This window comes from Ranitomeya variabilis, chromosome 4 (genome assembly GCF_051348905.1).
Source record: "Ranitomeya variabilis isolate aRanVar5 chromosome 4, aRanVar5.hap1, whole genome shotgun sequence".
NCBI lineage: Eukaryota > Metazoa > Chordata > Amphibia > Anura > Dendrobatidae > Ranitomeya > Ranitomeya variabilis.
Genome location: NC_135235.1, coordinates 588,966,088 through 588,987,920, shown reverse-complemented (window position 1 = coordinate 588,987,920; position 21,833 = coordinate 588,966,088). Strand labels below are relative to the sequence as shown.

General features: G+C 43.3%; 2 long non-coding RNA genes across 2 annotated transcripts in view; both read left to right on the top strand.

Moving 5' to 3' along the window:
• Positions 1-21,833, top strand: part of LOC143769206 (uncharacterized) — a 127,492-nt gene that overhangs the window by 6,187 nt on the left and 99,472 nt on the right. Inside the window, exon 2 of the long non-coding RNA XR_013214264.1 lies at positions 3,964-4,046. This is a non-coding gene — a long non-coding RNA (uncharacterized LOC143769206). The remainder of the gene's footprint in view (positions 1-3,963; positions 4,047-21,833) is intronic.
• LOC143769205 (uncharacterized) lies at positions 4,677-10,656 on the top strand. Its single transcript, XR_013214263.1, has 3 exons — positions 4,677-5,324; positions 10,234-10,316; positions 10,525-10,656. It is a non-coding gene; the product is annotated as an uncharacterized LOC143769205 (long non-coding RNA).

Below are 21,833 nucleotides of genomic sequence, written 5' to 3'. Positions count from 1 at the left end.
AGCTTACAGCCTGTAATGACCACACGGCCACCTCAACACCATTGGAGCTACTGCAACCCTTGACCTACTGTCTCCTTCCCCATAATCCTGTAGAATGTAAGTGGAGTGCCCTCACTGCCGCAGGGCCGAGGGGCACCCGGTACCGGGCCTCTGTGTCTCGGTTCTGGGGTTGTCACGGTGGCTGGGCCCGGTCCATGACCCTGCTGAGGGGCGTCCAGTGAAAGTTGAGAATGTGATGAGGTTGTGGTGCGGTGCAGGTCGCAGTAAATAACGAGGACACCAGATTGCAGTCTCTTTACCTCTTTACTGAAGGTTTCAGAATCCTCAGTCCGGAATGCGGTTAACCGGGCTGCGTGAGTCCGGCCGGTCCGATGGCACCTCCAGAGTTCCCTTTGCAGGTGGAAATCTGTGCCTACCTTCTAGCGCTTGTGTGTTGTGGTCCTCCCCTGCTGTGCTTACGGGTAGTCCCCACAACTGTTGTGTCTGTTTCTGAAGTTCCCTCACAACTCGATTATGATGTTCTTCTTCGTCCCCCCAGATGATATGGCTAGGACGCACCCGTATGACGGGTAGGCTCGGAGCTCTTCCGGGACCCTAGTGTCGCCCCTCTCCAACTGTTGCCCCCTATGTCTTCTTAGGTGATTTGAGTGAGACAGCCCGCCTATAACTGACTGTCCTGCCGTAGGTTTGAAGTAAGGCCTGGAGCTCAATACTTCCTCGGCGTTTCCAGCCACCGGCTACGCGCCTCAGTAGGATGTTGCCTCGTCTTACAGCACGACTCCTACTGGTGTTTCTCCTTGTTGCGTTGATCTCGTTTCTCACTCAGCACAATAAACCTCGCTTCTTGTCCTTTCTTGGGGTACCTCCGCGATGAAGTGCAGGCGCGGTCCCATAACGTTCTTTCCTGTTTGCTAGGCCTCTGTCAGGATCCCACCCCTGACAGGGACCCCCCTGAATCTTCCCCTGCAACACCCTCTGCCACAGGATGTTGCCTGGTTCCAACCCAGTCAGCTTCTCACTAACTTCCTATCTAACCCCCAGTTTTACCAGATTGTGAGGAGTGGCCTAATACATAGCACCCTTAGCTCCCCCTGGAGGCCAGACTGTGAAGTGTATTGGTGTCTGTGATACCTGGTCAGGTGAACTCCTTCAGTGCCATCAGACGTACCATAGCCCCCCTTAGCGGCGGAGCATCAGTACTGCAACGACCAGGACTCTGGGGCGCTGCATAAGCCCGCAAGGGCAGGGTCCTCTTCCCTCTGTATCAGTCTGTCATTGTTAGTTTTGTTCACTGTAGCACTTGGGCGTTCAAAGTGCTCAGCACCCATCTAGATAAGTTCCTCGGGGGGGTCTAGTTTCCAAAATGCGGTCACTTGTTGGGGGTTTCTACTGTTTAGGTACATCAGGGGCTCTGCAAACACAACATAACGCCCGCAGACCATTCTATCAAGTCTGGAAGTCTGCATTCCAAAACGGCGCTCCTTTCCTTCCGAGCTCTGCCATGCGCCCAAACAGTGGTCCCCCCACATATGGGGTATCAGCATACTCAGGATAAATTGCACAATAAATTTTGAGGTCCAATTTCTCCTGCTACCCTTGTGAAAGTAAAGATTTGGGGGTGAAAAGATCATTTTTGTGGAAAAAATATAATTTTTTATTTTCATGGCTCTGCATTATAAAGTTCTGTGAAGCACTTGGGCGCTCAAAGTGCTCACCACACATCTAGATAAGTTCCGTAATGGGTCTAGTTTCCAAAATGGGGTCACTTGTGGGGGGTTTCTACTGTTTAGGCACATCAGGGGCTCTCCAAACGCAACATGGCGTCCAATCTCAATTCCAGCCAATTCTGCATTGAAAAAGTCAAATGGTGCTCCTTCCCTTCCAGCTCTGCGGTGCGCCCAAAAAGTGGTTTACCCCCACATATGGGGTATCGGCGTATTCAGGAGAAATTGCACAACAAATTTTGTGGTTCATTTTCTTGTTTTACACTTGTAAAAATAAAAAAAATTGGTTATGAAGTAAAATGTTTGCAAAAAAAAGTTAAATGTTCATTTTTTCCTTCCATATTGTTTCAGTTCCTGTGAAGCACGTAAAGGGTTAATAAACTTCTTGAATATGGTTTTGAGCACCTTGAGGGGAGTAGTTTTTAGAATGGTGTCAAGTTTGGGTATTTTCTGTCATGTACCTCCTTCAAAGTGACTTTAATTGTGAGATCATCCTTAAAAAAAAATGGTTTTGTAAATTTTGTTGTAAAAATGAGAAATCGCTGGTCAACTTTTAACCCTTATAACTTCGTAACAAAAAAAAAATTTTGTTTCCAAAATTGTGCTGATGTAAAGTAGACATGTGGGAAATGTTATTTATTAACTATTTTGTGTCACATATCTCTCTGATTTAAGGGCATAAAAATTCAAAGTTTGAAAATTGCAAAATTTAAATTTTTTTTGCTATATTTCCGTTTTTTTCATAAATAATTGCAAGAAATATTGAAGAAATCTTACCACTAAAGCCGGGATCACACACAGCGAGATAGGGCCGAGTCTCGCAGGTTAAAAACAACCTGTAGCATCGGCACTCCGGAGCGGAGTGTGCGGCCGCATAGCAATACATGGAGCCGCATGCTTCGCTCCGGAGTGCTGGTGCCAGAGCTTGTTTTTAAGGCTACTTTCACACTAGCGTCGGTACGAGGCCGTCGCGCTGCGTCGGCCCGACGTACCGACGCATACTGTGCAAGCGCCGCACAACGGGGGCAGCGGATGCTGTTTTTCCGCGCATCCGCTGCCCCATTGTGAGGTGCGGGGAGGTGGGGGCGGAGTTCCGGCCGCGCATGCACGGTTGGAAATGGCGGACCATCGGCACAAAAAAAGTTACATGTAACGTTTTTTGCTGCCGGCGGTCCGCCACAACACGACGCAACCGTCGCACGACGGTTGCGACGTGTGTCAATACGTCGCAATGCGTCGCTAATGTTAGTCTATGGGGAAAAAACGCATCCTGCAGATGACTTTGCAGGATGCGTTTTTTCGCCAAAACGATGCATTGCGATGTATGCAAAAAAACGCTAGTGTGAAAGTAGCCTGACCTGCGAGACTCAGCCGTATCTCGCTGTAGTGTGACACTGGCCTAACATGAAGTACAATATGTCATGAAAAAACATTGTCAGAATCAGAGGGATCCATTAAAGCGTTCCAGAGTTATAACCTCATAAAGTGACAGTGGTCAGAATTGTAAAAATTGGCTCGGTCATTAAAGGGCCACTGTCACCCCCTCCAGCTGTTATAAACTAAAAGAGCCATCTTGTGCAGCAGTAATGCTGCATTCTAACAAGGTGGCTCTTTTAGTTTTTGGTGCAAGTATTCCCAAAATAAAGCGTTTTGAAACTTAGCCAAATTACCTGTCTCTAGCCAGGGAGGCGGGTCCTCACTCACTCTAGTCAGGGAGGCGGGTCCTCACTCACTCTAGCCAGGGAGGACCCGCCTCCCTAGCTAGAGACAGGTAATTTGGCTAAGTTTCAAAACGCTTTATTTTGGGAATACTTGCACCAAAAACTAACAGAGCCACCTTGTTAGAATGCAGCATTACTGCTGCACAAGATGGCTCTTTTAGTTTATAACGGCTGGAGGGGGGTGACAGTGGCCCTTTAAGTACCAAATTGGCTCTGTCACTAAGGGGTTAATTCTGGTCCAATCAGTGGGAATCCGGGTCCTAAGATCCCCAATAATTGCTGAAATGACATTTTATAAGTGTACTCAGCTCCTGAGCTGCACTCTTCTAAGAGGTCTTTTACGCGATCGGTAGAGATATCAGGACCCAGACCTCCACCGATCTGCTTAGAATTGAAAGGCCCAAAAATATATAAATATCTAAAAAATGTCCCAAAAGTTTTGTTATTGTTTAATTAAATAAATCTTTAGTAGTGGGGCAAATGCTCTTATGGTACTAGACAATCTTTATCTGTCCCAGGCAATGAATTCTAAATACTACAAAATAGAGCCCTCTGCTGAGCTTCATTTTGAGGACCGGTGGTTTCCAGAGGTCAACGATAGGTGAGTTTCAATTCCGAATCTTGGTATTACCCCTTTATTATCATGTGTATGACCATACTTTAGTACTCCTCATAATTCCTAAATAAATTCTAACAATGTACCAGTGTAGACATACCATGTGTGCAACTGCACATGGGCCCATTGGGTAAGGGCACCCACAGCCTAACTAGAATGTAAATAGTCAATTTTCTATGTCATGCAACAAATAAGAAACGATCTTAAAAGTTGTCAGGAATTAAAAATTGTAGAATGCTGGTTTTGCCACCTAATCTGAGAGAAGCATATTGTAGAGACAGAGACCTTGATTCTAGTAATGTGCCACTTTCTGGGCTACTTGCTGTAGTTTTGATAAAATCACATTTACCAGCAGGAGATTATCATTAGAGAACTAGTAAACCTGCTGCCAGGCAGTTAAGCATATTCTTAAACTCTGTATAGCTCCTCCCTCACCTCTGATTGGCAGCTTTCTGTGCATAGGCAGAAAGCTTCCTATCAGATGTGTGGGTGTGGTTATACAGAGCTCAGCATTCAGAGAATTGGTAGATCTGCTGCAGATAAAACAGGGATTTTATAAAAATGACAGCAAGCAGCTCAGTAAGTGATACATCGTTGTAATCAGGGTCTCTTCGCCCAACATCATGGTGCTCTCAGATTGGGTAGCAAAAAACCTGGTGAAGGATTCCCTTTAAAGGGAACCTGTCATGTTTTCCAAAAAGAAGTCATTGTGCTGCTTATGTACTTTCCCCAACTTCATCAGAATAAAGCCTGCTTCATTGCACATGCAGACAGGAAGGTGAGCACATGTGCAAGAGTTTGGATGCTCCAAAAATAATGTAACTTGTGGGGAGGACTAGTCTGAGTGAAATGTCACCTGCCGGGTTAGTCTCGACTATTTAGTATGCTAGTCGATTAGGGTTAAAAGTTGATTTTTCAGGGAAAAGACAGGAAGGCGAATAGTTCTGTGCTGCTATGAGAATCAAAGAATGCCAAAGTCTGAGGTGTTCAGATGGTAAGCGGTTTATTCTCTTCTCATTTTGAGGATGCACCACAATAGCAAGCATAACTCGGTAGATTGATAGTTTAAATAGCCATTAAATGGCCTCAGTGGATCTAAAACACTTGTATAAAGTATTTTTTTAACCATATCAATAAAGATTAGCAGATAATGAAGAATAAAGTAGAAAAAAAAGAAGGAAAAAACAGAAAAAAGGAAAGAGGAGAAAAATCCGAAGAACAGAAAATGAAGAGTTAGTAAGTGGAAAAAGAAAGAAGAGAGAGGTGAGAAAAGAAGAGAAAAAGAGAAGAAAAAAGTAAACTGAATTAAGGAAAAACAATAATAACATGTTATGTTGGAGTTAATACTAAAGTTGATTTTTAGAAGATATAATCTTCTGTGTAGGACATCAAGTTGTAGTGTAAGAATAGGCTTCTGTGGCATGGTGGTGGTTTGGGAAGCATCGGGGACCTGACAGTGCCCCTTTAATACTGTTTAGCCCTTTCTCACGAAGTGTTATTGAGAAATAAGAGGTGACAGCTCGTGTGACCGGCATCTTGATGTCCTTCACCAGCAGCCTCTCTAGTAAGGTCCATCATGTTGTCAGTGACTTGTGCGGTATTTCCAGTGTTTCTAGTAAATTACGTTCCTTTTGAAGTTTGCTTGCTGATTTTAAGTGATGAGCAGCCGAACCCCATACATGAAGTGTTTATATATCAACACGGAGACAAAAACAACTTCTACATCGTGGCACAGGCTCATAGTGAAAAAAAAACATGAGGCTAGATTATTATAGAGCGATTGCAATGAAATCTGCTACCAATTTTTCATCTTTGGTTAAAATACAAACATGTTGGCGGAATGGCTGATATGTGTGAAAATTTGGGAATCCACCAAAGTTTGAGTCAAATAGACAGCCCAAAATTATTGTAAAAAAATTGTCACTTCTTACTCCATCGGGCTGCTGGAGAAGATGGGCAAATGATGCCTTAGTAGGTTCCCTAATGTTTATGGGACAAGAAAGGCAGTCTGGGTCAGTCCAAAGATTTTCTGGAATAACATGTGTGCATCAAATTTAGTGATAAACAAGGAAGCAATTTAAATTTTAGGAGGATGGTTTGGCTAACCAATATTCAAAAGGTTTGGAATAGCCTTGGAATTGCAAATATCATATGTGCCAACTCTACCGGATTGTCCAGGAGGTTACCAGAAAACAGGGTAGGCTTCATGGGAAGAGGTGCCCTAAAGCCTCCTGAAAAACAAAGCTTCTGAAACTTTTATTGTGCCTTGGCATCAAATTGCATTTTCAGGGAACATTGGAGCAGTGTAAAGGGGTGGCTTAAAGGGAACCTGTCAGTTGATTTATGCTTCCCAAACCAGGAGCAAAATGAATCAGATCTTGGCTACATGATTAAAAACAGGTTTGTTTTTCTTGGAAATGCTCTATTGTATCAGTGATAACATAGTTTAAAGATTTGGCTGGGGATCATGGTCAGCTTTTCCTAGTAACGCTCTAGTTGACTGACAGGTCTCTCCCATGTGTGTACATTGAGAGATACCTGTCAATCAACTAGAGCGGTGCAGTGAGAAGTCAACCGGTGGAGGACAACTCAGGTCTCTTCCTATAGTCACCAGTTTGATATTTCCAAAGTTTAAAAGATAAACATATCTGGGTGTAATCGTACAGATAGCCTCTGATTCATGCTGTCCATGGTTTGGTCACCTTGAATCAAACAACACATTCCCTTTTGGACCAGAAGCCCCATTAAACTAGACTCATATCTTTGTGGGTACTACTCACAAGACTAGATTTGTCGACAATCTTACATCAATGATGACAGTCCAACTAAGAAACTAACATGGTGAATTCGTTGTTGTTTTAGGGGTCGCTCCTACCATGTGCCATGCTTTTTATATGGTAGAAGAGCACCTCTGACCCCAGAACCTGGATGTGACTGCAATCTCTGCATACCTTATAGTTACATCTTGGTTTGTTCAAACATAGTTGGTACCAGAGGTTTGTGGCAGTCACATATCTCCCTCCTTCCGTGCACCTCACCTCAAAATAAATGCCACAGAAGTGGTGACCCATCCATGGGAACTAAATAATATTTAGGCATAAGAAGACATGTCATTTAGGTTTGACATTTAACTAAGATGTAGATTGAAAGGGGGAAAAATGCTCCAATTTGTACAGTGTGATTCACATGAAGGAGTTAATTCTCATAGCATTTGTTGCCTTGGTTAAGTCCAAAACATCGGAGAGATCTTCCCTTGTTCTCAGCTCTCACAGGTTTCTTATTTTTCTCTGCTTTTGTAGCGTTTGTTTGTTTTCTGGGGACCGGCATAGTCTTTCAATACCAGTTGACTGACATTTGGTGTCTTTAGGGTTTCCACAGAAAATTTTCAGGCCAAACCTACAAGGCACAAAAATGTAGAATATCTGGAAAGTCAGGATACACGCTGAGTAGGGGATGCCACGAGCTCGATCGGAGGCCTAGAGTAAGCATAGACACACGGTGTACTGTATGTAGCCTCGGGTTGAATATATTAAGTCAAGGCCTTTCCTTACCAGCACCATTAGATATCTCATAGATTTGGTATTTGTGGTGGCACCATTACTGGCCTCCATGTAGGATGCTTAGACATCCCTCCAGGACCTTTCATTATCGCAATTGGTGGGAGTCCCGGTCATTGGTAGAGCAACCATTTATGCTCCTTTTTCTGTAGACTTTCTCCACTCTGGCTTCTGTAGAGTTGCCCCAAGGGTGACTCCTTCTATGACACCCATGTACTCTAAAAGAGCATTTGAAAAGGTTGATTAAACAAATCAGTGTAAATCACCAGGAGAAGGAAAGGGCGGCCGCCTCTGATAGTAAGGCGGGTTTCCCAACAGTACTATAATATCCAAGTCTCAGAGAAGACTTCAGCTACTGGCAACTGAGCCTCAATGATCCCTTTATGGCTGAAGTCACTAATTAATAGTATTACAGATAATCCTTCAGTCTTACAATGGGAAAATAACCCTTAAGGCAATAAAAAAAACCACATCACTTATACACCGGATCATTGTTTTATTGAAAGCTGAAGTTTAAAATGACATTCTCTGCTCCCCAAGATAAAGGGAACCTGACCCTCAGGATACGTCCCTGTACATTGGAGAATTCTACAGAAAACTACAGGATACTATTTTACAAATCGAAAAACCTTCATGGGGAAAAGTTTCTTCTTCTAAGGCCTCTTTCACACGTCAGTGTCTCCGGTACGTGTACTGACAGTTTTCTCACGTACCGGAGACACTGACACACGTAGACCCATTCACATGAATGGGTCTATGCACATGTCTCCGTGTTTTCATTAACCGTGTGTCCGTGTTGAAAACACGGAGACATTTCCGTTTTTCTCCGGCAGCACGTACAGAAATACATCCTGCACACGGAAAACAGTGTGCACTCTCCTCCGTGTGCACGTACCGCCCGCAGGAGAGACAGCGCTACAGTAAGCGCTGTCCCCCCCACTGTGGTGCTGAAGGCGGCATTCATCTCTTCTCCCCGCAGGAGAGAAGAGAGGAAAGATCAAGTTTTTTTTTATTTTTTGTTAAAAATAAAGTTGCTGGGACCTCCCGCCTCCCATCCCCAGTGCGCCGCCCGGCCCCTTGCAGAAGAAATACTCACCCAGCTCCCGCGATGTCTCCACTCTCCTCTCAGCGCTGGCAGCCTGTCCTGTGTGAGCGGTCACGTGGGACCGCTCATTACAGTGAGGAATATGCGCCGGGTGAGTATTTCAATGCAAGGGGCCGGGCGGTGCACTGGGGATGGCAGGCGGGGGTCACATGCAAACTTTATTTTTCACAAAAAATAACAAAAACTTGATCTTTCATCTCTTCTCTCCTGCGGGGGAGAAGAGATGAATGCCGCCTTCAGCACCACAGCGGGGGGACAGCGCTTAGTGTAGCGCTGTCTCTCCTGCACGGTCCGTGTGGTCCTCGGGCGGCACACGGGCGGCACATGGATGCCGCACGTGTGCCACACTGATGTACCACGTGAGCACACGGACACACGGACACACGGACACGGATAACTCCGGTACCGATTTTTCTGTGCCTTAGAGCTGAAATATCCCAGGGTAATGTTGTCTTGTCAGAAGACCCTGTAATTTTTCTTTCTATGTTATGCTGCTATTGAAACTCAAAATCTGTCATGATTAGCTATGAAAAAGAGATTTTTCCCAGACTTATGAGTAGCGACGTTTTAAAAAAATCACTAAGAAATCACAAATTCACTCCAGTTAGGAGGTAAGTAATGTAATGTATGTACACAGTGACTCCACCAGCAGAATAGTGAGTGCAGCTCTGGAGTATAATACAGGATGTAACTCAGGATCAGTGCAGGATAAGTAATGTAATGTACGTACACAGTGACTCCACCAGCAGAATAGTGAGTGCAGCTCTGGAGTATAATACAGGATGTAACTCAGGATCAGTACAGGATAAGTAATGTAATGTACGTACACAGTGACTCCACCAGCAGAATAGTGAGTGCAGCTCTGGAGTATAATACAGGATGTAACTCAGGATCAGTGCAGGATAAGTAATGTAATGTACTGTATGTACACAGTGACTCCTCCAGCAGAATAGTGAGTGCAGCTCTGGAGTATAATACAGGATGTAACTCAGGATCTGTACAGGATAAGTAATGTAATGTATGTACACAGTGACTCCACCAGCAGAATAGTGAGTGCAGCTCTGGGGTATATAATACAGGATGTAACTCAGGATCAGTACAGGATAAGTAATGTAATCTATGTACACAGTGACTGCACCAGCAGAACAATGAGTGCAGCTCTGGAGTATAGGGCAGATTGTAACTCAGGATCAATACTAATAAGTAGCTCCTTTTCTGCAATATTAAATTTTTTTTCTCCTTTTACATGTGCTAATCAACGGCAGTGTGCAGACATTATGGGCATGATCCCTCATTTGCATTATTGTTGGTGTATAACTGCACATCCCAGTTTGTAGGATGGAATATGATGCCGATAGTAATTTTTATGCCCCCATAAAAGATGCGCTCACTGGCATTTCTGCATGTGCAATGAATGGAAATGAGTGTTTGCATGAATGTTTGTCCTGCTGATTGCTGGTCCGTTTTGATGGAGCCTTAATGTAATGCAGTGTCTCCATTGTCTATATAGATGACATTTTCATTGGTTACCAGAGATGGACATACCGTTTGTGAGGAGTTACGGTGCTTAAAGGATTCAGTCAGTCCAAAAAGGTGAAAACCCAAGTTTATATTGTCTTCTCCTTCCTGAGAGCGAGCAGGATTAGGACATGTTATAGCATGAAATGACATACAGTACATATTACGAGACAGGATTTACTGTTGACTTACATTTTTTGAATGGGTGTATGCCGTACTATCAGTTTTCTGAGGATTTATGTATCACTTCAATTGTCTTACATCCTGCGCCAACTCCCTCCAGATGACAGCGTGCCAAAAGCCTCCATTATTACTTAGCGCCCGGGATCAGGGTTGGAGGAGCAGAAAGCCAGCTCTGGATCTTAAAGACAATATGTTCAGCTATGTGAGAATCCTCAGTAAATATACCTTTTTTCTTCTATCCAGCAGTTTCTCAGTTATCTTGGAAATCTGGGTGACAATCTATATAAAAGTTATTGCAAATTCCTCACGAGTTATTTCATTTTTTTCTCAGATTACTGTAAAGAATATCTTATAACTACTTTGTTATGTTGCGTTATAGGGGTGATGGGCAAAATTATTAATTATCAGGGATTTGCCATTCAGAACCATGGGCATGCTGAGTGGTAACCATTTGGGGTACAGTAACAACTCCTTTAAGCAGACTATGAATGACACGAGTTTTCTTCTGAAAGTTAGTACCAAGCACTGAAATTAAGCTCCGCCCCTGAGGAGCAAACCTGTCTAGCAACAATTAATGATCACTGTAGATGAATTCTAGCTCAGAGGTAATGTAAAAGAGTTATTAGAAATCTTAGCACAATCTTTTTGTGTCTATCACTGTTAGTTTTCTCACTCTGCTCCCTCACTCCTCTTCCCCTTCTCAAAAGAGTATAGTATGAGTTTTAACATTACACTTTGCAGTGTTTAAAGCCTTTTCTGTAAGACATGACAGATTTTAGTTGTTATTCAGAGTGGATGACGAGCTCAGGGGAAGACTGAAAGTACAGTCTCCTTTTAGGCTTCAAAGTATATTACCAAGTCATTAAAACTTCAGGAACACTAATTAGAGATGACCATATGTTTTGTATTTCAAATTTTCCTAGTTTGACTATTATTATTTTTTTATTTAATTCACAGTGAATCGACTCATTGTGGATCTCAAAACTTTTAAAATTCTAATTGTCTTGAAAAGGCGTGTGTAACACTCCAAGGTCCCTAGCATTGTATCGAACCCCTTTTCAACTCTTTATTACAAAGACAACCTTAGTAATGTCCAAGTTGTCTCAATATATGTGGCTATGGGTAAATAGATGTTGACCAGAAGCCTATCTAATGACACACTGGACAGACAAACTTTTCAAGCTTTTCGAAATTGAAAACTGTCCAAAAATTATCACTCGAGGCCCCAATTCATTAAGCCTGGTGTTTCAGACTCCAGTCTAAATTATATGTCTGCAGTAATAACATGCACCTAATTCATTAATCTTAACAGTCTGGGGACACTAACGTCATCTCGACTACTTAAAGCCCTAATTTGCTTTTCATAAATGAACTTTAGAAATACTTTTTATTTTTCTAAAGATCTGTTTATGTGTGTAATATAACACAGGGACTGTTAGACAGTGTGTCTACATATGCAGATGCAACTGCTGGTGGTTCTGGGGACATGGAGGACCTGACAGGATCCTTTTAATAGAATACCCATGAATTTTTGTTTGCTACTGTATAATACAACAATTTTTCAATTAGTGCCCTGTCCAGCACAGATGCCCAATCCTGGCGGAATCCTACCAGGCAAATCCATCACAGCTGGTGTACCCAAAAAAACATTTATTTTATTAATTAAGGTAAGGGTTAAAGAAAGAAGCCGAGGTCTAAATAAAATTGGGAGTTATGGAAACCCATCAATTTTTTTTCCCAATAACTTTTGGCCTTTTTTGTTCATCTCTGCACAGGAGATAAATCCTGTGCAGGGTCTTCCCCGTGGAATACAATTCAAGTCTGCTCTCAAAAAAAATTATTTCTCGAAAAACTAGAAGAATTCTGAGATGTACCAAAAAATGTGACTGACGAAAGATGAATAATTTTGTTTTATTTTTCTTTTTGCATTCTGTGCCCATACCTGACAGGGGCTCAATCCTGCTCATGGTCCTACCTAGGAATTCATTAGAGGTGCTGCCCCCTAAAGACGCAGGAAAACGAAACATACAGAAAATTTGAGTCAGAAAATTTGTTTTTGTACGTCATTCCAGGTGACAGTCATAATTTAGTGACGTTTACCCCAAGCAAGGATGAAGTTAGAAAATAGCAGCCATTAAAGCACATTCAGTTTGGTTTGAATAAAGGAGGAGAATTACTGTAAATGCAACAATCACAATATAAATTGCTGTATGAAATTCAGGCAGATCGGATGCCTCTATTATATCACTTCTTTATTTTGATTTTCAGGGTGGATTAGAATCGATTTAGGTTTCCATTAACCATTAATAAAAAATTATACAATTTATATCAGTTAAGATTTTCAACTTGATTCTCTCGATGATTTCGATCCAATGTGTGATTTATGTGTTTCCTTAATTTACTTGAGCATTGTAGATCTAATACATTTTATAGCTGAGGGTTTGTTACAGTGGTATTGAGTCTAACCTTTCCTCTATAAGCTAAATAACCTTAACTCTAAACTAATACATTTTTCTTGCACTAATACATTGTAACCAATACACAAGAGAGATGCACGCTGCTGATATATTTAGGTAAGGAAAGAGTCATATAACCCAGACGGGGATCGCAATGCAATGCTCGGACTGGTTGTTGGCTCTCCCGACCCGAGATCATCTGCATAGAAATACATGCTGTCACGTTTAGGTCGGGAGAGCCGCCGGCCCGTCCAAGCATTGTGCTACGATCCTCGTCTGAGTTATACAGCCGTCTGACTCTTCCCTAATAGCGGATACTAATATAATTATAACAAACCCTCAGCTGTGAGAAGTATTACAGTGTACTCTGGAATATATATAAAATGCTTAGAAATTGATACACTATTCATCATTTGCATCCTTTTTTTAAGTCACTTTTTGTCCACTGGTATTTACTGCCATTTTTTTTCTGCCACATTTTTTAAAATTATCTAATTGGTTCATAAATTTTGTGCAAAGTCAACAATCATCTTTATTCTTGTATTTAACCTTTTTTTTTGCCAAAAAGTCGCATGGTTTGCAAATAGAGCACATAAATGAAGCCAAAAAATTCTGACGTACAAAAATCACTTCCTTTGAAGAGGGGCAAAAGAAAAGATGAATGTGTCAGAAAGAAAAAACAGGCGCAAAACACACAATACTAAACAAAAAAAAATGGCACAAAAGCAATGATGAACTGAACCCAGAGTAAATGAGAAAGTTACAGAACTTTTTGTTGTACAATGATTCGGTATTTTTTACATGGCACTGGACCCGGACTTTAAGCTATGCGTCCGAGCACAGCCCACGCAGGTCACTTCTTCTTTGGTATTATATTGCTCTATTTTATCGCTTTCTTTTGATTTATTACTGAAACATCCATATAAAGCTGCTCTAATCCCCCTAAATCCTATTATTAGCAGCGTCCATTGTACCTGGGAACTGTGTGTACAATATCCGTTTGTACAATGCGCTCGTGAGTAAAACGCGCAATGACGACATGTCACTTCTCTTAATGTTCACGCCTGCAGCTATGTTTGCTTCACTTTAAATATTATTCGCCCTTTGATGACAGTGTCGTTGCTGAGAAGCAGATAGAGTGTGATGTATATATGTTAACCCAGGATGTTCCAAAAGACAATCAGAAGACAAGTTGCCAAGGAAACTACAACTCCCAGCAAGCTCCGCTAGGCAGTTATTTTAGGTGTTAATTTCTAAGGAAACCACAACTCCCTGCAAGTCTCAAAAGACAATCATTCTAGGGGTTGCTTGACAAAAACGTGGACGTGTTGGACATTCTAGTCTCACAATAACTAGAGAGCCATAGGCAGAATATCTTTGGATTGGTGTAGAATTATCCAAATTTTATTATTATTATTTATTATTAAAGCGCCATTTATTCCATGGCGCTTTACATGTGAGGAGGGGTATACATAATAAAAACAAGTACAATAATCTTAAACAATACAGGTCACAATTGGTACAGTAGGAGAGAGCACCCTGCCCGCGAGGGCTCACAATCTACAAGGGATGGGTGAGAATACAGTAGGTGAGGATAGAGCTGGTCGTGCAGCAGTTTGGTGGATCGGTGGTTACTGCAGGTTGTAGGCTTGTCAGAAGAGGTGGGTCTTCAGGTTCTTTTAGAAGGTTTCGATGGTAGGCGAAAGTCTGATATGTTGTGGTAAAGAGTTCCAAAGTAGAAGTGATGCGCGAGAGAAATCTTGTATGCGATTGTGAAACGAGGAGATAAGAGGGGAGTAGAGAAGGAGATCTTGTGAGGATCGGAGGTTGCGTGCAGGAAAGTACTGGGAGACGAGGTCACAGATGTATGGAGGAGACAGGTTGTGGATGTCTTTGTATGTCATGGTTAGGGTTTTGTACTGGAGTCTCTGGGTAATGGGGAGCCAGTGAAGGGATTGACAGAGGGCAGAGGCCGGGGAATAGCGGGGGGACAGGTGGATTAGTCGGGCAGCAAGCAGAGTTTAGAATAGATTGGAGGGGTGTGAGAGTGTTAGAGGAGAGGCCACAGAGCAGGAGGTTACAATAGTCGAGGCGGGAGATGATGAGGGCATGGACTAGAGTTTTTGCAGATTCTTGGTTTAGGAATGTACGGATCCATTAAATATTTTTCAGTTGAAGGTGGCAGGAAGTGGAAAGGACTTGGATATGTGGTTTGAAGGAGAGATCAGTGTCAAGGATTACCCCGAGACAGCGAGCTTGTGGGACTGGGGAGAGTGGGCAGCCGTTTACTGTAATGGATAGGTTTGTTGGGAGGGTCACGTGAGATGGGGGAAAGACGATGAATTCTGTTTTGTCCATGTTAAGTTTTAGAAATCTAGCGGAGAAGAAGGATGAAATAGCGGACAGACATTGAGGGATTCTGGTTAGTAGGGTGGTGATATCTGGTCCAGAGATGTAGATCTGTGTGTCGTCAGCATAGAGATGATACTAAAAACTGTGAGATTCTATGAGCTGTCCCAGGCCAAAGGTGTAAATGGAGAAGAGCAGGGGCCCTAGAACTGGGATAGGGTCAAGTGCACAGGTGGTGAGATGCGATCTTGAGAGTAGAGTGGAGAGTCGATCTTCTGTAATGGTGGAGAAGTTGGTTTTGAAGGCGGAGGGCTGGGCAGTTGAGACGAAGGGCTCTGGGGGTTGTCGACTAAAACTATCTATGATGTTATCAATCTTCTGCTTGAAAAATGAGGCAAAGTCTTCAGCTGAGATAAGTGGGGAGGGAGGAGGTGCTGGGGATGGATGAGAGAATTGAAAGTGTTGAATAACTGTTTAGGGTTGTGAGACAGGGAGGATATGAGAGATGAGAAGTAGGTTTGTTTAGCTGTGGCGAGTGTGGTCTTGAAAGTAGTGAGGGACTGTTTGAATGCGATGAAGTGCTCATTGGAGTGGGATCTTTTCCATTTCTGCTTAGCAGCCCTGGAAGCTCACCTTAGTTCTTTGATCAGGATGGTGTGCCAGGGCTGTCTGTTGATTTTGCGAGCTTTGGTATGTGTGAGAGGGGTAAGAGATTCCAAAGTTACAGCTATTGTGGTGTTACATAGAGCGGCAGCATCATCCGCATTGGGTAGGGAACTTATGTCTGTGAGAGGGAGGAGGGATTCAGAGAGTGAGTGTTGATCAAGGTGTTTAAGATTTCTGAGAGGGTGTGCAAGTTTTTGGAGTGGTGATTGTTGACAAGGAGTGAAGAGGGAAGAGAATGTGAGTAGATTGTGGTCAGAAAGAGGAAGAGGTGAGTTAGAGAGCTTAGATAGGGAGCAGAGGTGGGTGAAGATGACGTCCAGTGTGTGACCATCTTTGTGAGTGGCTGTGGAAGACCATTGAGTGAGGCCGAAGGAGGAAGTGAGAGATAGAAGTTTAGTGGCAGCTGAGAGGGAAGTGTAAATGGGGATGTTGAAGTCGCCCACGATGATAGTGGGGATGTCCGCAGAAAGGAAATGAAGTAGCCAGTTGGTAAAGTGGTCAAAGAAGGTGGTAGCTGGCCCTGGGGGGCGGTAAATGACAGCCAGTTGGAGGCTGGAGGGGGAGTAGATGCGCACAGAGTGCACCTCAAAGGAATGGAGGGTAACAGAGGGTGGCAGTGGGATTGGGGTGAAGGAGCAGTTATCTGACAGGAGAAAACTAACTCCTCCGCCATGCTTGCTACTGGGGCAGGGTGTGTGAGAAAGGTGGAAGCCACCATACGAAAGTGCAGCGGGAGAGGCTGTGTCAGAGGGGGTGAGCCAGGTTTCGGTGATGGCGAGGAAGGAAAGTTTGATAGTAACAAAAAGATCGTGGATGTAGGAAAGCTTGTTGTGGACAGAGCAAGTGTTCCACAGAGCTCCTGTAAGTGGGACTGGGGAAGCAGGGGCTGGGTGGACGGGTATAAGGTTAGAGAGGTTACGGAAGTTTGTGATGGAGCGTGAATGGGAGGTAGAACTTACTGTGGGGATGTGGTGAGGAGGACCAGGATTTGGAGAGGTATCACCAGCAGTGAGAAGGAGCAGAGAAAGTGTTAGCAGGTGGGAGCAGGAGACGGCATGAGGTGGCTGTCTGTGCTTGCAGACAGAGGATGGTATGTTGAGGAACAATTCTGAGGAGGAGGTGAGATGGATAGGGAGGATTGAAGAAGAGATGAACAGTTCCTTACTAGGAGTAGGGATTAGGGGAGTTTGCAGAAAGTGAAGGATTATAGGGGTGAAAGTGAAAACAAACAGAAACATTGTTTACTGTGACTATGTCCAGTTACCTTCAGTTCCCTTCTGGTTCAATTCGGGTTTTAATTCTACATTAATCTTTACACTTCTAGGATACACACAGCAGACTAAAGTCTTTGCAGACTTGAGCTATGCAATATATGTGCTACAAAGTGCATTCAGGTGTGAAGCAGATGAGTGGTCTCTGTTCATCTTGGTCAGAGAATTAAGAGTGGACCAAATGTATATAATCAAGCCAGAGTAAACAATGTCATAAATAACACTGGGGTAAAGCTGGGGTTAGTTGAAAGACATACCATGTGAATGCAAGGAGCAGAGGAAAGTCTGTGTGGAAAGTTGGATGATGTACTATATGCACTTCATAGACAGACAAGGCAGGAGAGCTGGGTGGATGAACATACCATGTGAGAGCTAGGAGCAGAGGTAAGAGTCTGTGTGCAAAGTTGGATGATGTACCATATGCACTTCATAGACAGACAAGGCAGGAGAGCTGGGTGGATGAACATACCATGTGAGAGCTAGGAGCAGAGGTAAGAGTCTGTGTGCAAAGTTGGATGATGTACCATATGCACTTCATAGAAAGACAAGGCAGGAGAGCTGGGTGGATGAAAATACCTGTAGGAAGAATAGACAATTTCTACAGTTAGGGGTGTACAAAGAAATCATAGGCCTCCATAGCAGAAATCCTAACTGCCCCCTCCCCCCAAAAAAGAAAATTCTACCGCATCACAGAAGAGTATATCTCACAACTTCTCAGACCGCGCAAGGTAATTTATGGTATTCAAGGTATGATGCCCCCCACACAGCCCTTCATACAGTACAATGGCGCTTTAGACTTTATAATGGCTCTACACCACTCCACATAGTATTATGGCCTCAATACAAAATGCCATACGATGGACCCCAACGCAACCCTCCACACAGTATTTTGGACCCACACAATATAATTCCCCACATACAATATTATGGCCCCCACTAGCACTCCAAACAGTATACTGGCACCCCATATAGCCCTGCAAACAGTATAATGCCCCCCCAATGTAAGTCTCCAAACAGTGTAATGGCCCACACATAGCCCTTCAAACAATAGAATTGGCCTCCACATTGCCCTGCATACAGTATAATGTACTCATTGATTAAAAAGAATAAAAGCAAAATATTCACTTTTCCTTGTTCCCCTGCTACTCCAGTCTCTGTAGCGTGTGTTCTGAAGCTCAGCACAGCTTTGCAGAGTGGACACAATATTGTGACATGCAAGGAGAAAAGAACAGGTAGTACACTATTGTAGGTGTTTACTATAGGCCACTTGAACAGACTGAAGATATAGATGCACTGTTTTTACATCAGATGTCTCTGTTCTCAAAAAAGTAAGACTTAGTGATCATCTGAGATTTAAACTAACCAGATATTTATTGGGAATCTCAGGCAAAAGTACTGGATCCAGAGAATTCTTCTCTTTTCTTGCTGACAACTTTATCTTTCAAAAGGCAGAAGAGAGAACAAGTGGATCTGCAATCTTGGACCAAATTCTTACCAGCACGGAGGAAATGCTTGAGGAAGTAAAGATGGCTGGGAATGTATGAGGCAGCATTCATGATATCCTCGAGCTTCGGATTACAAGAGGAGAAAGACTTCAGGAAGGCAATTTTAATGGACTCAGAAAGAGGGTAGGAAAGGTCCAAGGATGGATGTTCTAAAGGACAGAAATGTCCGAAAAGGACGGAAGATTTTGCTAAATGAAATTCTCACTGCACAATCGGTAACAATCCCAAAAAGAAGGAAAAATTAGAATCATTTAAAGAGACCAAGATGGTTGAACAAAGAACTTAGTCACTTGCTAAAAAAGGAAAAAGAAATGTGTATCAAAAGGAAAGAGGGGTATATCTAAAGAGGAATGCAATGCTGTCCACAGGAAATGCAGGGTAAGCATTAGACGAAATAAAGTCAGTAATGAAGTGAGGCGTGCTTGAGACCAAAAGCAGTAAAAAAATATTTTGGGGGTATGCCAAAAGCAAAAGAAAATTCACAGATGCTATAGGATTTTTACAGGATGGAAAGGGTGACGTGGTAAAAAATGAGGTTGAGAAGGACAATGACCCCAAACACACCTCCAGGCTGTGTAAGGGCTATTTGACCAAGAAGGAGAGTGATGGTGTGCTACGCCAGATGACCTGGCCTCCACAGTCACCAGACCTGAACCCAATCGAGATGGTTTGGGGTGAGCTGAACCGCAGAGTGAAGGCAAAAGAGCCAACAAGTGCTAAGCATATCTGGGAACTCCTTCAAGATTGTTGGAAGACCATTCCCGGTGACTATCTCTTGAAGCTCATCAAGAGAATACCAAGAGTGTGCAAAGCAGTCATCAAAGCAAAAAGTGGCTACTTTGAAGAACCTAGAATATAAGACATATTTTCAGTTGTTTCACACTTTTTTGTTAAGTATATAATTCCACATGTGATAACTCATAATTTTCATGCCTTCAGTGTGAATGTACAATTTTCATAGTCATGAAAATACAGAAAAATCTTTAAATGAGAAGGTGTGTCCAAACTTTTGGTCTGTACTGTATGTAAGTACTTTGATATGAATACAGTAATTAACCAAACCCAACATGGGTTTGTAGCAAACAAGTCATGCCATACTAATATAATTTCCTTCTATGATGGAATCACTGACTGGGTTGATCAGGGAAATGAGATAAATATAGTATATATTGACTTCAGCAAAACATTTGATAAAGTATCTCATACTATCCTTATTGAATGACCAAGTATGAGATTGACAAGAGTACGGTAATTTCATAACTGGCTCAGTGATCGTACTCAAAGAGTGTTAATAAATGGTTGCACATCCAATTGGAAGAGTGTTTCAAGTTGGTACCACAATGCTCTGTCCTGGCCCCAGTGTTGGTCAACATTTTTATAAATGATCTAGATAAGGGTACTGAAGGTACACTAATCACATTTGCAGATGATACAGCGACCTCCATAGCGATCTCGCTATGTGTGACACGTACCAGCGATCAGGCCCCTGCTGCGAGATCGCTGGTCGTGTCGGAATGGCCTGGACCTTTTTTTGGTCGTTGAGGCCCCGCTGACATTGCTGAATCGGTGTGTGTGACACCGATCCAGCGATGTCTTCACTGGTAACCAGGGTAAACATCGGGTTACTAAGCGCAGGGCCGCGCTTAGTAACCCGATGTTTACCCTGGTTACCAGCGTAAATGTAAAAAAAAAACAAACAATACATACTCGCCTTCTGATGTCCGTCAGGTCCCTTGCCGTCTGCTTCCTGCTCTCACTGACTGCCGGCCGTACAGTGAGAAGTGAGAGCACAGCAGTGACGTCACCGCTGCGCTCTGCTCTCAGTGTACGGCGGCTCAGTCAGTCAGAGCAGGAAGCAGACGGCAAGGGACCTGGACACCGAAAGGCGAGTATGTACTGTTTGTTTTTTTTGGTAACCAGGGTAAACATCGGGTTACTAAGCGCGGCCCTGCGCTTAGTAACCCGATGTTTACCCTGGTTACCCGGGTGCTGCAGGGGGACTTCGGCATCGTTGAAGACAGTTTCAACGATGCCGAACTCGTTCCCCTGATCGTTGGTCGCTGGGGAGAGCGGTCTGTGTGACAGCTCCCCAGCGACCACACAGCGACTTACCAACGATCACGGCCAGGTCATATCGCTGGTCGTGATCGTTGGTAAATCGCTAAGTGAGACGGGGCGCTAAGGATTCAGAAGGATCTAGATAAGCGTAAACAATGGGCAGCAACTAGTAGAATGAGTGGAACAGGCTGCCACAAGAGGTGGTGAGTTCTCCTTCCATGGAGGTTTTCAAAAAGAGACTGGACAGACATCTGTCTGGGATGATTTAGTGAATCTTGCTTTGAGCAGGGGGTTGGACCAGATAACCCAGGAGGTCCCTTCCAACTCTACCATTCTATGATTCTATGGTATTTATCAGGGAGAAATGCAAGATTCTAGATCTGGGTAAGAAAAATGAAAATGACATCTACAGAAAAGACTTGTGTATACTAATAGATCACAGACTGCACATGAGTCTACAGTGTGATGCAGCAGCAAAAAAAGGCAAACACAGTTCTAGGATGTATTAAGAGAACCATAGACTCTAGATCACGTGAAGTAATTATCCCCCTCTATTCCTCCTTGGTCAGGCCTCGTCTGGAATATTGTGTCTTGGCACCACATTTTAAAAAAGACATTGAAAAACTGGAGCAAGTTCAGAGAAGAGCTATCAGAATGATGAGTGGACCGCAATGTATGTAATACGAGGAACGGTTAAAGGATCTGGGAATGTTTAGCTTGCAAAAAAGAAGGCTAAGAAGAGACTTAATAGCTGTCTACAAATACCTGAAGGGCTGTCACATTGTAGAAGGATCATCCTTATTCTCATTTGCACCTGGAAACCCAAGAAGCAAGGGATTGAAACTGAACGGGAGAAGATACAGATTAGATATTAGAAAATACTTTTTGACAGTGAGAGTGATCAATGAGTGAAACAGGCTGCCACAAGAGGTGGTGAGTTCTCCTTCAATGGAAGTTTTCAAACTATGGGCAGTACGGTGGCTTAGTGGTTAGCACTGCAGCGCTGTAGTCCTGGGTTCAAATCCCACCAAGGACAACATCTGCAAAGACTTTGTATGTTCTCTCCGTGTTTGCGTGGGTTTCCTCCGGGTACTCTGGTTTCCC